General features: G+C 47.6%; 1 protein-coding gene across 1 annotated transcript in view; it reads left to right on the plus strand.

Annotated features, from left to right (window-relative positions):
* POLN (DNA polymerase nu) overlaps positions 1-13,491 on the plus strand; it is a 2,377,116-nt gene that overhangs the window by 433,999 nt on the left and 1,929,626 nt on the right. The gene's annotated exons all lie outside the window — the stretch shown is intronic.

The following is a 13,491-nucleotide window of genomic DNA, read 5'->3' on the forward strand; positions in this document are numbered from 1 at the left end:
CGTACCCAGCACGTGCGTCACTGCGTTGTGGAGGAGAAACTGGCCTTGCGACAGCCCTGAGCTTTCATCTAGGCCCTCTAATTGGATGAGTTGCCCGACATTGTATAAATCCCCTAATGTTAGTGTGCCCGCTTCCTCCCAATGTGTAAGTTCCATGCTAGATATTGCTTGATGCTTATAAAACAACCGCACAGGTGCACCACAAAAAGCAAGACAATAAGTGCAAATGGTATTTGAGCACAATGAAGAAATATTTCTCAGAGAGATGTTGATAGTCTTCTCTTAATCTTTATTTGCAGTTTGCTGTAGGTGTTTCGGCGGGACGAGGGCTGTGGATGGGCGCCGGCTGTTTTACCAGGAACGGCCTGCTGGAACACAGTGCCCACACCCTCCTCCCTTGGACTAATAGGACGACCTGTCCACTACTGTTTGTACAAATTATTCAGTATATTGTCTAAGACAGACACAAACTAAGGTAGCAAGACCATTTACACTGCCCAGGAACCCTGTAAAGCACTGCTCTCATCGTCCATCAACATGCTTACAGTCTAACCGTGTTAATTCGGCATTGGAATGAAATAATACACATTCCGGTTCGTACATCAAGTTTACAGTGTCCGGGAAGGCGCCCCTTGGACCCCGGTTCCTTTCACATTTTTTCTACAAGCGACGGATCACAAACTTAAAGCCCTGAAGAAGTCCCAGCTTGGGACGAAACGCGTCGGCTGTATGTTTTACTGCAAACTGCAAATAAAGATTAAGAGAAGACTATCAACATCTCTCTGAGAAATATTTCTTCATTGTGCTCAAATACCATTTGCACTTATTGTCTTGCTTTTTGTGGTGCACCTGTGCGGTTGTTTTATTTGCATTGAAATTCCCTAGGGAATAGGCACAGTTATGATGGGTGCCATCCAGTGTGCACACATGCCCCTTCATTAACTTAGGGGTCAAAGAATATCACGGGGAGAAAGTTAGTCAGGTGCTGACACTAGGAAGGGTCCATCATTATATTTTGTTTATTGCTTGATGCTTCCTGGGAGTACCCAGTATAGGAAGTGACGGTGCGTATGGTGGTGTCAGATGTGTGATGCGAAGGCAGCAACAGTAACATTGATATGCCACTCGCACCAATAGCTGTGTGGGCATGCTACCCTTCCTGCTGGGGTGAAACAAAGTCGCTATCTGGGGCTGAGTGTGTCCGGGTGTCTGCGTTGCTGTGTCCTCAAGGTGTTATATTGAACAGTGGTCCTTGTTAAAGCAACAAAAATAGAAAATTAATATAGAACGCAATTGATCCTATGTAGTCTACCCAGCCGTATAGACAGTTTAATATAAATGAATGCGTTTTCTGTCCGAGAACAGATGCAATATCCAGTAGGATACAGTCCTGTATCCAAAGCAATACATAGAAGGTGTGACAAGGTGACAGGGTAACAATTTAAACACATATATCAAAAAGAGAACAAAACAAAAGGCAAAACAGTCAGGCAAAACAGAAGGAAAGCTTGCTCATAATTATATATAATGCGACAAGCTTGATATGTAACCACAGATGTAACACATTGAGATACAATTATTCATGTGTACGCTGTTTTATATGGTCGACGACGTTTCGATCCCTTTCATGGGATAGCTGGGATCCTCATCAGGACAAAAATTACTGTAGGCCTGAGATAACACTAATAATGTGAAGCAACCGGACTCGGTGATCCGTGAAATGAAGTACAACAGTTCCGGTCCCTGGGGTTTGCAAGGTACTGATTGAGAGAATAGTGGCAGGTCTGGTCGGGATGCCAGTGACCTTATGGAAGCAGTTGATGCACGGCGCCAATTGGCGGGGGGTCTAGGGACACTCGGAAGGTGCCACGTAGTGGGAGAATCAGCAACGTGCACAGGCTATTATTGACCCAAAGAACGGCCGGATAACGGTATTCACCGATCCTCGTTGCCGATTCTCCCACTACGCGGCACCTTCCGAGTACTTTTATGGGAAATAGTTGGATTGCTTTGCACTTAAAACGGATATGTATGTATGTATAAATTGTTTTGTAACGCGCACTGTTACTTGGGAGTATCCTGGCGCGGTGGGGAAGGCAAAGAAGGGCGAACAAGGATCGTCTTATGTCCTGCTGCTAAATAGGTGGTTTTTTAGATTTTTCTTAAATTGGGCTACAGATTGACTGGAACGCAGATGGAAGGGGAGAGCATTCCAGGCTCGGGCCGCTACCACTCCGATGGACTGTCCCCCTAGTCTGGTTCGCTTGAACCGGGGAAGGGTCATTTTAAATAGCGAGGATGATCTAAGTACTCTTGTGGGGGCATAGAGAGTAAATCTCTTCTTTAGATAGACCGGACCTTGGTCATGGGTGGCTCTGAACGCAAGTACTAGAGTTTTGAAAAGAATGCGTTGAGGTACTGGGAGCCAGTGGAGGCTGGACAAATGAGACCGAACGCTCTTCCATCTAGGAACGTTAAAAAGGAGGCGAACAGCGGCATTCTGAATGACCAGCAGACTTTTGATCAAATAAGCAGGAATGCCGCTGAACAGGGAGTTCGCATAGTCCAGCCTTGCTAAAATGAGTGCTCGGGCAACAGTCTCCCTCGCCTCTCTAGGGAGCAATGGAAAAAATTTCCCGAGCATTCTCAAAGTAGTGAAACAAGTTCCCGTTAATTTTTTTATATGGTCCTCAAATTTTAAATCCTCCCCAAACCAAATCCCAAGACTTTTCGCAGGGCCACCCATCTCCTTGGGACATGGGATATTCGGGGGCCACAGTGAATTTTTAAAACTGAGAGGGAAGGAACCATAAAAGAGGACCTCCGATTTATCCTCATTACATTTTAACTGGCCAAGGGTTAGCCATCGAAAAACTGAGGATAAGCAGAGATGGACCTTTGCTGTGTCCAGATGATGGTCAGGCCAGGTGAAGAGTAGCTGCGTGTCATCCGCATATCCTATAATCTTAGCCCCATACTGTTCCGCAAGATATACCAGGGGGGTAATGTAAATGTTGAACAGCAGGGGGCTAAGAGTAGATCCCTGTGGGACCCCCGTATGGAGTGGTTTTGGTTCAGAGGCATGAGGTGGCATTCAGACCTGTTGTGTCCTGCCTGAAAGAAATGAGGACAACCAGGCCAGGGCATTGCCACCAATGCCGATAGTAGATAGCCTGGCGGTGAGGAGCGCATGGGGAACAGTATCGAAGGCGGCAGAGAGATCCAATAAAAACAGGACCGCTCTGCCGCCCCCATCCAGGCACTCCCGAATCGACTCCGTCATCTCTACCAGTGCCGTCTCTGTACTATATGCTGCCCTGAAGCCTGATTGGGCTGGATGCAGAGCATTGGAGGTCTCTACAAAACTTTCTAATTTTCGGAAGACTATTTTCTCACAGATTTTAGTCAGAGCAGGCAGAAGGGAAATGGGCCGGTAGTTTCCGGGAACAGTGGCATCAAGGCCTGGTTTCTTCCGAAGTGGCAGAAGCTTTGCCTGTTTCCATTCTGCAGGAACCACTGCTGAGGAAAGAGAGAGGTTCACGATCTGGGTGACATCCCTACAGACAGTACTGGCCACCTCTGACAGTACCCGGGCAGGGCACGGATCGGAGGGAGAGCCTGATTTAAGGGACTCAAGAAGAGGCAAGACATCACACTCTGCCACCTGCGCGAAGTTAGTGAGCTGTTGGGTATCAGAGAGATGTGGCCTAATAGAGAGGTCAATCCCTGGGCTCTTAGCCGGTGACGCAGAGGTGAGGTCCTGCTGAATCCTAGCTATTTTATCTATAAAAAAATTAGACAGAACTTCGCACCATTCCCCAGAGGATGGAAGAGTGGTGGTTTCTGCAACAGGGGACACAAAACTTTTAACAATAGAGAACATTTCTCTACTGTTATTTTCCGCTTTGGCGATTCTCCCTGCATAATAGAGCCCTTTAGCGGTTTTAATGGCGGCATAATAGTTTTTTTGGGCTGTGCGCAGAGCGGCCTTTGCGTCCAAACTATAGTCACACCTCCAGACTCACTCTAACTTTTTGCAACCCAGTTTTAACTCCCTCAGCTCAGGGGAGAACCAGGGCTGAGAGGGGCTGTGTCGAAACCTGGGTGCGGTAGCATGTTTGATGGACGCATTCGCCGCCTGCAGCACCCACCCATTAAAATCATCAACCGCCTTGTCCAACTCGGGTGTGAGTGTCAGGTGAGTTTTTTGTAGTTCCTGGCCGAACACAGCCAGGTTAATTTTCTGGGGGTGGCTGACGGGGGGTGACAAAGCTGAACTGCCTACGTTGTCCACCTCCCATGAGAACCTGATAAGGTCATGGTCCGACCAAGTAACTGGATATGTCATTGCATTATATGAATATATGTATTTGAATTATTGATATTAGAAGTGCTCAGGGGGAACCTCTTTGCTTTAAATACAGGACTGGATCCTACTGGATATTTCAACTGTCCTTGGTCAGAAAACATATTCATTTATATTAAACTGTCTATCTGGCTGGGTAGACTATATAGGATCAATTGCGTTCGATATTCATTTTCTATATTTTTTGCTTTAACAAGGACCACTGTTCAATATAGCAAATTGTTACCCTAGGTCCATGGCTACCTTTAGGGTTCCCTTATCTTTAAACAAACACATGTGTTCTCAAGGTGTAGCACATTTAGCCAGCGGGCTACCCACTGAAGCTGTGCCGCCAAATAGTAATGTTCCATGTTAGGTAGTGAAAGCCCTCCCTGAGCGGTCGATGGGTACATTTTAGCCATTGTTACTCTACTTCGTGACCCATGCTAGATGAACTGCTGCATGTCTGACTCCAGCTCCCGGAACTGTGGCAGCGTGAGGTGAAGTGTTAAGTTTTGCAGTGGTAAAGTAAGCGTGGTAGGACCGACATTTTTGCAGTGCAATTCTGCCCATGACCGCCTGTGGTAGGTTATTCCAGAAGGTCATTTGTGCCCACACTACTGTGATGGCGCGCACCAGGTTACCCTCAATGAGATCCTGCTGGTCCCAATATATGTGGATCCCGAGATAGCGGAACACTGATAGTTTCCAGCGTACCAGCTTCCCTTTGATAATTAATTGTGGGTCTGGAGTAGACTCTATAAAGGGATATAGGCATGATTTGTCCCAAATCACTCTCGGTCCTGACGCTAAGGCAAATTCGAACAGTGTGTTCTCGATCACTGCACATGTCTACCCTAACATCTCTAACATATATCAGTAGATCATCTGCATATAGCAAGACTGCATGTGTGCCGTCCCCCAGTGGGATTCCCCATATGTTTTGAGTATTGCGTAATGCCTCTGCTAATGGCTCGACAGCTAGTGCAAATAGTAATGGGGAGAGCGGGCAACCCGGTCTCGTGCTGTGCTCAATAGGGACCTGCTCTGATATATAAAGGGCCTTCTTAATCTTGGCTACTGGATGCATATATAATAACTTAAAAAGGCCCAAGAACACATCTCCCAAGTCATATTTATGTAACACAGCAAATAAAAAAAACATTCCAGGGTGTCAAATGCCTTCTCTAGGTCTAATACCAGACATCCAGCATGTGGCCAGTTCTCGCCCGAATAATGCACCACTCTGAAGAACCAAGGCAAATTGAGTGACGTGCTGCGGGCTGGCACAAAGCCGTTCTGATCTGCATGCACTAGCTGATGTAGCAATGGGGCCATTTTATTCGCCAAAAATTTCGCCAGCACCTTGTAGTCTGTGTTAAGTAGTGCTAGTGGTCGATAGGACTCGATCAATTCTACATCTCCGTTAGGTTTGGGCAGAGACACTATTAGGGATTCACAAGGTGTATCTGGCAATATGCCCGTTTCCTGCGTGTTCTGCTACACTCCGAGGAGTCGCAGCACTAAGACCTGCTGGTATGCTTAGTAGAATTCAGCCGCATAACCTTCTGGTCCCGGCGCTTTGCCCGTGGCAAGCAAGCAAATGGCAGCCTGTACTTCCAGTAATGTAAGTGACGGGTTCAGGTTGTCATCTTGCTCTGCTAAGATGTGACACAGGGCTAAGGGAGTGAGGAAGGAGTCCATGTCTGCAGTAGTTGTGCGGTGTGATGACTGGTAGACTCTGGTGTAGTGTGTGGTAAACTTGCCTTGAATATCTCGCTCGGTAGTGAGTACCGGCCCGGCCACGGGCCTCAACCTCAGGATCGGCATCTGCGCATGCTTTTGCCAGATCATGCATGCCAGCAATCTACCTGCTCTGTCTGCCGACGCATGAGTGCGTGAAGCCTATGACGCATAATTTAAACAGTGCAGCTGCTCTAGTACGACTGCGTGTGGTTGTCTGCATCCCACAGAATGCCTGTTCGCCTGTATCTGCACCTGACACCTCATTTATTTACAAAATACTCTTCTATCGCTGTGCCAACTACTGTTCTGAACGGGAAATCTTCCAGGGCCAGAGGTTGAAGCCTCTTTAAATGACTAATGTGACCTCCATCTTCTCCCTGCAATGTCATGATGTGTGGGTTATGGTCCGAGTGTGTTTTGCCTAGATAATCCGCACTAAGACACTTCGCTACTAGCGGCACACTTGCAACAAAACGGTCGATATAGACATGTAACCCGTGTGGGTGTGAGTAGTTTGAGTATAGTCGCACTTGTGGATTGAGGGTTCTCCATACATCTGCCAAATCCCAGCGGTGCAGCCATTCCCCTAGATGTCTACCGTTAGCGGTTGCTGCTGTTTGCGGGAGCTGCGGGAATGATCTGTCAAGTGTTGTGTCTAATACCGAGTTAAAGTCACCCCCAGCAACCAGGGAACTTTACACCACCATGAGAGAACGTCCATCAGTGTGCACCAGAATGTGCCCTGCTCCGTGTTTGGGGGGTATATGGAGCCTAACACTAAGCGCTGTCCATTAAGGTGGCCTTTTGCTGATACGTATCTGGCCTGTGTATCTATTTCAATCTCTTTTGACTCAAAATGGGTACCTGTTCGAACCCATATTAGTGCCCCCTAGCGTAGGCCGAATAGCCTGTGGCCAGTATTTGGCCTTTCCACCTCTGTTGTAGTCTGCAGATTTCTGGTTGTGAGAGTTGTGTTTCTACCTGTCCATGTGTCGCTTGAGATATGCATATATTTCATACCTGTGGGCTGGTGTGTGGATTCCCCTGACATTCCAGGTAACTACGTTTGTGGGCAGCATGCATTATAGTCAGAAGGCAGCGTGCCACGCGGCCTGTATGCTGCGTAAGGTGCGAGGTGACGACATGTTATGTTATTAACACTTATAGAGCGCACGATTACCCTTGGGTGTCCTGGCGCTAAGCATTGGCCTCCTTGAAGCTAACTGAGATATCATTGTGAGAAGAGCCACGTCTTCAAGCTCTTCCGAAACGTAAGGAGATTTGGAGCATTTTTTAGAGCCCACCGAATCTCGTTCCAGGCTCTTGAAGCGCAGTGTGTAACGCTCCTGCCTCCCCAGTTGAGTTTATTTATCCTGGGAATATGTGTTAGTTTGGCACTGGTAGATCTCAGTGTCCTCCTGGGCACATACCATTGGAACTTATGTCTGAGGAATTCCGGACCAATACCATTGGTAGCCTTAAAAACTATACAGAGCGCTTTAAAGCGAAATCTTTGTTTTATAGGAAGCCAATGTAGCTTCCTAAGCTCGCCTTTGACAGAGGCAAACTTGGGGATGGCAGATAGCAGCCTGGCTGCTGCGTTCTGGACTAAGTGAAGTCTGTACATCTGACATTTTTGTAGATTCAGATACAGGCTATTACAGTAGTCCAGCCGCGAAGTTATAAGAGCCATGACCACTGTCTTCAAACTGTTCTCTGTCAAAAAGAACTTTATTTTCCTAATGATTCTAAGAATCATAAAGCAAGCTGAGGTCACCTGGCTAATCTGGTCCCCCATGATAAGCCTATCATCCACCACTACCCCCAGGTTTTTAGCCTTCTTGGTTGGTGTGGGGCAGGGCCCTAGTTCTTCTGGCCACCATTCTGGTGTCCGCACCAGAGGATTGTTCCCAAATTTTAACACCTCGGTCTTATTGGAGTTAAGTTTCAAACAGTTGGAGGACATCCAACGGGATATGGCACTCATACATTCATGAAAGTGTTCCCCCGTTTCTTTCTCACCTCCCTTGCTTATAGACAGCACAATTTGTGAGTCGTCAGCATAGGATGTGAGCCGGAAGCCAAAGGACCTGATAACTCCGGCTAGAGGAGCCACATATATATTAAAAAGCGTAGGGCTCAAAGAAGAACCCTGTGGCACCCCACATGGGAGTATGAAAGGCTTGGATGAATAGCCATCCAGATCGACTGTTTGGGACCTGTCGGCTAAAAAGGACTGTATGAGTTTCCAGGCAAGACCTGCCACACCAATCCCAGACAACCGGTCCATCATAATTTTGTGATGGACCGTGTCAAAAGCCGCCGACAGGTCTAACAAGATCAAAATGGCACTTCCTCCTCCATCTACGGCTTCTCTAATTTCCTCCGTAGACTTCAACAGAGCCAGCTCAGTGCTGTGATCAGCCCGTATTGTGAAAGGTCCAGAGAGTTGTTGGTATGAAGAAAAGCACTGAGCTGGATGTTCATCACCTTTTCAAGGATTTTAGCAGGAAGAGGAAGCCGTGAGATGAGCCTATAATTGTTAGGATCTTTGGATCTAAGTTCTGCTTTTTCAGGAGCAGAAGGATGGAGGCTATTTTTCATGTCTTGGGAAAAATCCCAGAGGCAAAAATATTGTTAGCCACAGGGGTTAAGGCCAATCCTATAACCTCTGGAACTTGTTTAATGATCCAGGCAGGGCAGGGATCGCTAGGGGCTCCTGATCGAATTTGGGTCAAAACCGTAGTAAATTCTGAAATCTCCAATGGGGTAAATTGATTAAAAGTTCTTGATGGATCCCTGATTTCCAGTCCACTAAAGTTGTTACTAGCCTAAGTATTTTCCTCGGCCTCAATAAATGAGGAAAATATCGCTTCCACTTTGTGTTTAAAGACATGTTGTGTACCGTGTGCTTGGAGGATTTAACTGTGAGATCCGTAGATGTGTGTGCGAGTACCAATCTTAACTAGCGGTGTGGATAACAATCTTTGGAGGTACAACTGGGAAGAGCAGAGAGACAACATGTGTCTGCCCAAACAGGTAACAGTGCCATATGGCAACTCACTGTTTCGTTCACCGCTTCGATTCTATTATAAGGTGGGTGCAGGTGCAAAGTGAGCAGGCTATATGAGCCTAGGCCCGTCTTGCTCGCTGGCATGTGTGCATTATGCTATATCTTGTGCCATTTACTTGCTTCTTGAAGCCTGGAATGTGTGCATATCAGTGCCAGCTTTCCTATGCGGCACAGTCTCAGATGCGCAGTAATAAGCTACGTGTGCATGGAACATATGCACCTCATATGTGTATACTTTTACATTCTTATACTTGCGTGTCCACAAGTTACATATAACTGCTATATTAAATCATCCACAGGCTGGCGGGGCATATCAGGGAGCGATTGCAAGAATTTGTGGACTGGCCATATAGCCTGCGAGCTGTCTTCACTCAGCGACTGTTCAGAGGATGCATCTGCGTCTCTGCAGTCCTGTTGTTTCCTGAAGTCTGCTACTGCTTGTAGTGCATCTCTTCTTTCTTGTAGTACCTGTTCTCGGGTGGGGGCTGCCACTGATTGCGTTGTAGATTCTGCTCTGCGCATCTGACGTCTGCTGCGGAGATTCCTAAGACCTCTCACTTGTGACTCCGCGCTGTTGTGTCTCTGGTTCAGGGAGGTGTGATGCTCTTTGGTTTCAAGCCAGTCCCATGCATCCTCTGCTCTATTGAAGAAATGCGTAGATCCGTCTGCGACTACTCACAGCGGGCCGGGAATATGAGAGAGTATTACAAGTTCAGGTCTCGCATTTGCCTTTTGACTGCGAGGACGGCACTCCGCTGTCTTTGTACACCCAAGGAGTAGTCTGAGAACAAGAGAACTTGTGAATTGTCCACCTTGATCGCCTCAATTCTCTTGGCCTCCCAGAGTACTGCGTCTCTCTGTTTAAAATTCATGAGACGAAACAGTAAAGGTCGCTGTCCCACTCCTGGCGGTGGATGTTTCTATGGTACCCTGTGTGCTCTCTCCACAGCGGAGAACATGTCCGCCGGCATCAGAGATTGTAACCAGGCCTCTGTGTACGCCACCGCATCTCCGCCCTCTGCACTCTCTGGCAGCCCCACTACACGCACATTATACCTGCGGGAGCGGCGTTCTGTATTCTCCATCCTGCGTTCCAGGAAATGTAGTCTGGAGGTGAGATTTCGAACTTCTGCGAACATTTCCTTGGCCACCGGGGCAATCTCCTTCACTTGTGCAGCTAGTTCATTGACTCTCCCTGTCAGTTGTCGGTGGTCAGCATGAAGTAGCGTGAAGTCTGCAGTGACCTAGTCTATTCGACCTTCAAGAGATGCTTTGGAAAATTGGCGCCGTGCCTTTAAGACCTCCAGGAACCCCCAGGCTCCCATCATGCACCACAGGTGACAGTTAGGTCAGTTCATTTTTCCGGCTCCTTCTGTGAGGATCCTGGAGCATTGAGCTTGCCAGTTGGTGATTTTTTATCACTCTTTTCTGGTAAAAAGTGAACTTTTTGGTTTCACTCGACGTTTTTAGTACTTAGCTTACTAATTCCACTATTTTTTCTGACTTTTGGCTATTTTTGGCTATTTTTTCCTGTCAAAATGCCAGCCTAAGTGCCCAGCCTGTAGAAAAAAGATGGCTAAGTCAGACCCTCTTTTCGGTCTGTATTGCTTGTCTACCTTCATCTCACAAGCCAGACCAGTGTTGCCACTGCAGCAAGTTTTCCAAGAGAACCCTTGGAGAGAGGGAGAAGATTAAGCTGCACTCCATGCAAGAGAGAGGAAAGGAAACAGTAAGTGGGTGAGAAGAACATCACTCAAGGAAGCCCTCCTCTCAATCAAGATTAGAGCGCAAAGAAAAAGATGAGAAAAGGAGGCATCGGTCTCCTACGCAGTTGAGGGACAGATCAACATCCAAGATACATTGGTGCTCTGAGTCGGCGTCGAAATCGCCGTTGAGATGTCCGTTGACGTCGAAACATCCTTCGCCATCGAGAAATCCTTCGCCGTCAAGACAAGGTGAGAAGATACATAGGATGAAGTCAACATCAACGCGTAGGTAGTCCAAGTCTGGCTCGCCTACGACGTAAAGAGGCCGGGGCTCGACGTCGACACATCAACGTCGAAGCTACCTGCCGAGAGGTACTGGACCGACGTCGAGATCGCTGTTGACGGTGAGAGGTCTAATGGCATTGACGTCGAAACGAACACCAAGGGCTTCAACGCCGAAGAGACTGAGTCATGCGACGTTGAGACACATGGCATCGACGTCGTCGCCGAGAAGGTCGACGTCGAGGAGATCACCATTGAGGAGATCGACGTCGAGGTCTAGACAAATACCTTCTGGGTCTAAAAGGTCGCGATCTAGGGCGAGGTCGAGGAGATCGACGTCGAAGAGGTCGACCTCGAGGAGATCACACTCAGATCATGGATCTCCGCCAGCGAAGAGACCTAGGGCGACGTCGAAGGACCGTTTGATGCGGGACGCCCAGGTGGTGATGTCAAGGAGTGCTTCCTCCTTCGCAGGGCTTCAGATAGAGCAAGTCATTCCCGAACCCTCAACACTACCGTCTCCAGCCCCGCCAAAGTAATATCTCGCCGAGATGGCTAGGAGACATTAGAAGTGGAAGATCTGCAGGATTAATCTACCACGCTCTCCTTCAAGATCTAGGTCCAAGAAGGTCCCCATTGTTAAGAAGGCGATTATCACACTCTCCTTCTTGACATCGATCTCCTAGAAGACGAAACCATAGATCTTCTTCATGGTCGTCGGATTCCAAGGCTCTTTCTTCCTCGCCTCCAAGTAGAATATCACCCATTGATGATATTCTGACCTTCAATGAGGTTATCTGCCGTGGGGCTGCGAAACTCCACATTGAAATGCCTGTCTCTACCACCAAAACATCAGTGAGCTTTGAAACTCTGCACCAAAAGTCTTCCTCTGGACCTTTGCTCACTCTAGTGCCTGGATTGATGGAGCCTGCTCTGCAAAAATTCCTCACTCCAGAATCGGTGCGGGCTGCACCATCTCAGATCACCAAGAAATATAAGGCTCCTGAAAATGACCCTTTCTTTCTGAGGGCTGATCCTCCACCGGACTCTGTGATTGTGTCAGAGGCACGAAAAAATCAAACAGGAGCAGCATCATAGTACCCCCAGATATGGACAGTAAGGCTATGGATTCTGTGCGCAAGAGAATGTGCACAACCTCAGCTTCTTACATGAAAGTAGCCCGCGCCTCGGCCTCGCTGGGTCGATATGACCATTCCTTGTGGGACTCTCGTTCACGTTTCACGGAGACGCTTCCAAAAGAAGATAAGCAAGATTTCCTTGAAATTCTGCATGAACGTTGCTTAGTAGCTAATCAAGTGATCAGTGCAGCGGCTGATGCCTCAGATCTAGCTGCCCATGGCTATGCTCATGGGATTTGTGCCGAACGCTCTGCCTGGCTGAGATTGACTGGCTTAAAGCCAGAGGCACAACATCGCATTCTTAATCTCCCCTTCAATGGCACATCACTCTGTGGCTCTCATGCTGATGATGAAATGTCTAGAATGAAGACCGAGCTGGATATAGTGAAGGCTGTGGGGCTAGAGAAGAAGAAGGACTTCAGGCGATGCTACCGCCCTTACAATCATTGACAGATCCAACAGAGGGTTCAAACCCCTCAATGGTCCTCCCAGCAAAATCAAGGAAGGTCACAATTCTCCCAGCATCATCCTGATAGAGGAAGAGGTGGTAATTTCAGACAGTCCACACTTGCTGCCAAGCAACAACAAAAGCAGTGAGTGCTTGCTTCCCCTGACTCCGTTACCCACTCCAGTGGGGGAAAGTGTTCGTTTCTACCTGGAAGAGTGGACAAAAATCACACTAGACAAGTGGGTGCTGAATATTATAAAGAATGGGTATACCATCAGGTTCAAGTCCCCTCCACCTTCCATTCCTCCTCACAAGACTGTCATCCATCGCATAAACCTTTTGAAGAAAGAGGTGTCTGCTCTACTCCTAAAGAACTCCATTGAGGAGATCCCAGGGCATCAACGTCGGCAGGGGATCTACTCTCGTTATTTTTTGGTCCCAAAGAAAGGTCCAAACAAAGAGTTCAGGCCCATACTAGATCTCAGACGTCTTAACAAATTAATTCTAAGAGAAAAATTCCGAATGCTTGCATTACATCAAATAATACCGCATCTACATCAAGGGTACTGGATGTGTTCCATAGATATTAAAGAGGCCTATTTCCATATACCAATCTCTCAAAAACATCGGAAATTTCGACGTTTTCGCATCCAATCAAACCACTTCCAACTCACGGTCCTGCCCTTCGAGCTGAAGTCGGATCCTCGCACATTCTCAAAGTGCATGGCAGTAGTAGCTGCTTTCTTGAGGAA

The sequence above is a fragment of the Lissotriton vulgaris genome, chromosome 3_2 (assembly GCF_964263255.1).
Source record: "Lissotriton vulgaris chromosome 3_2, aLisVul1.2, whole genome shotgun sequence".
NCBI classification, from domain to species: Eukaryota; Metazoa; Chordata; class Amphibia; order Caudata; family Salamandridae; genus Lissotriton; species Lissotriton vulgaris.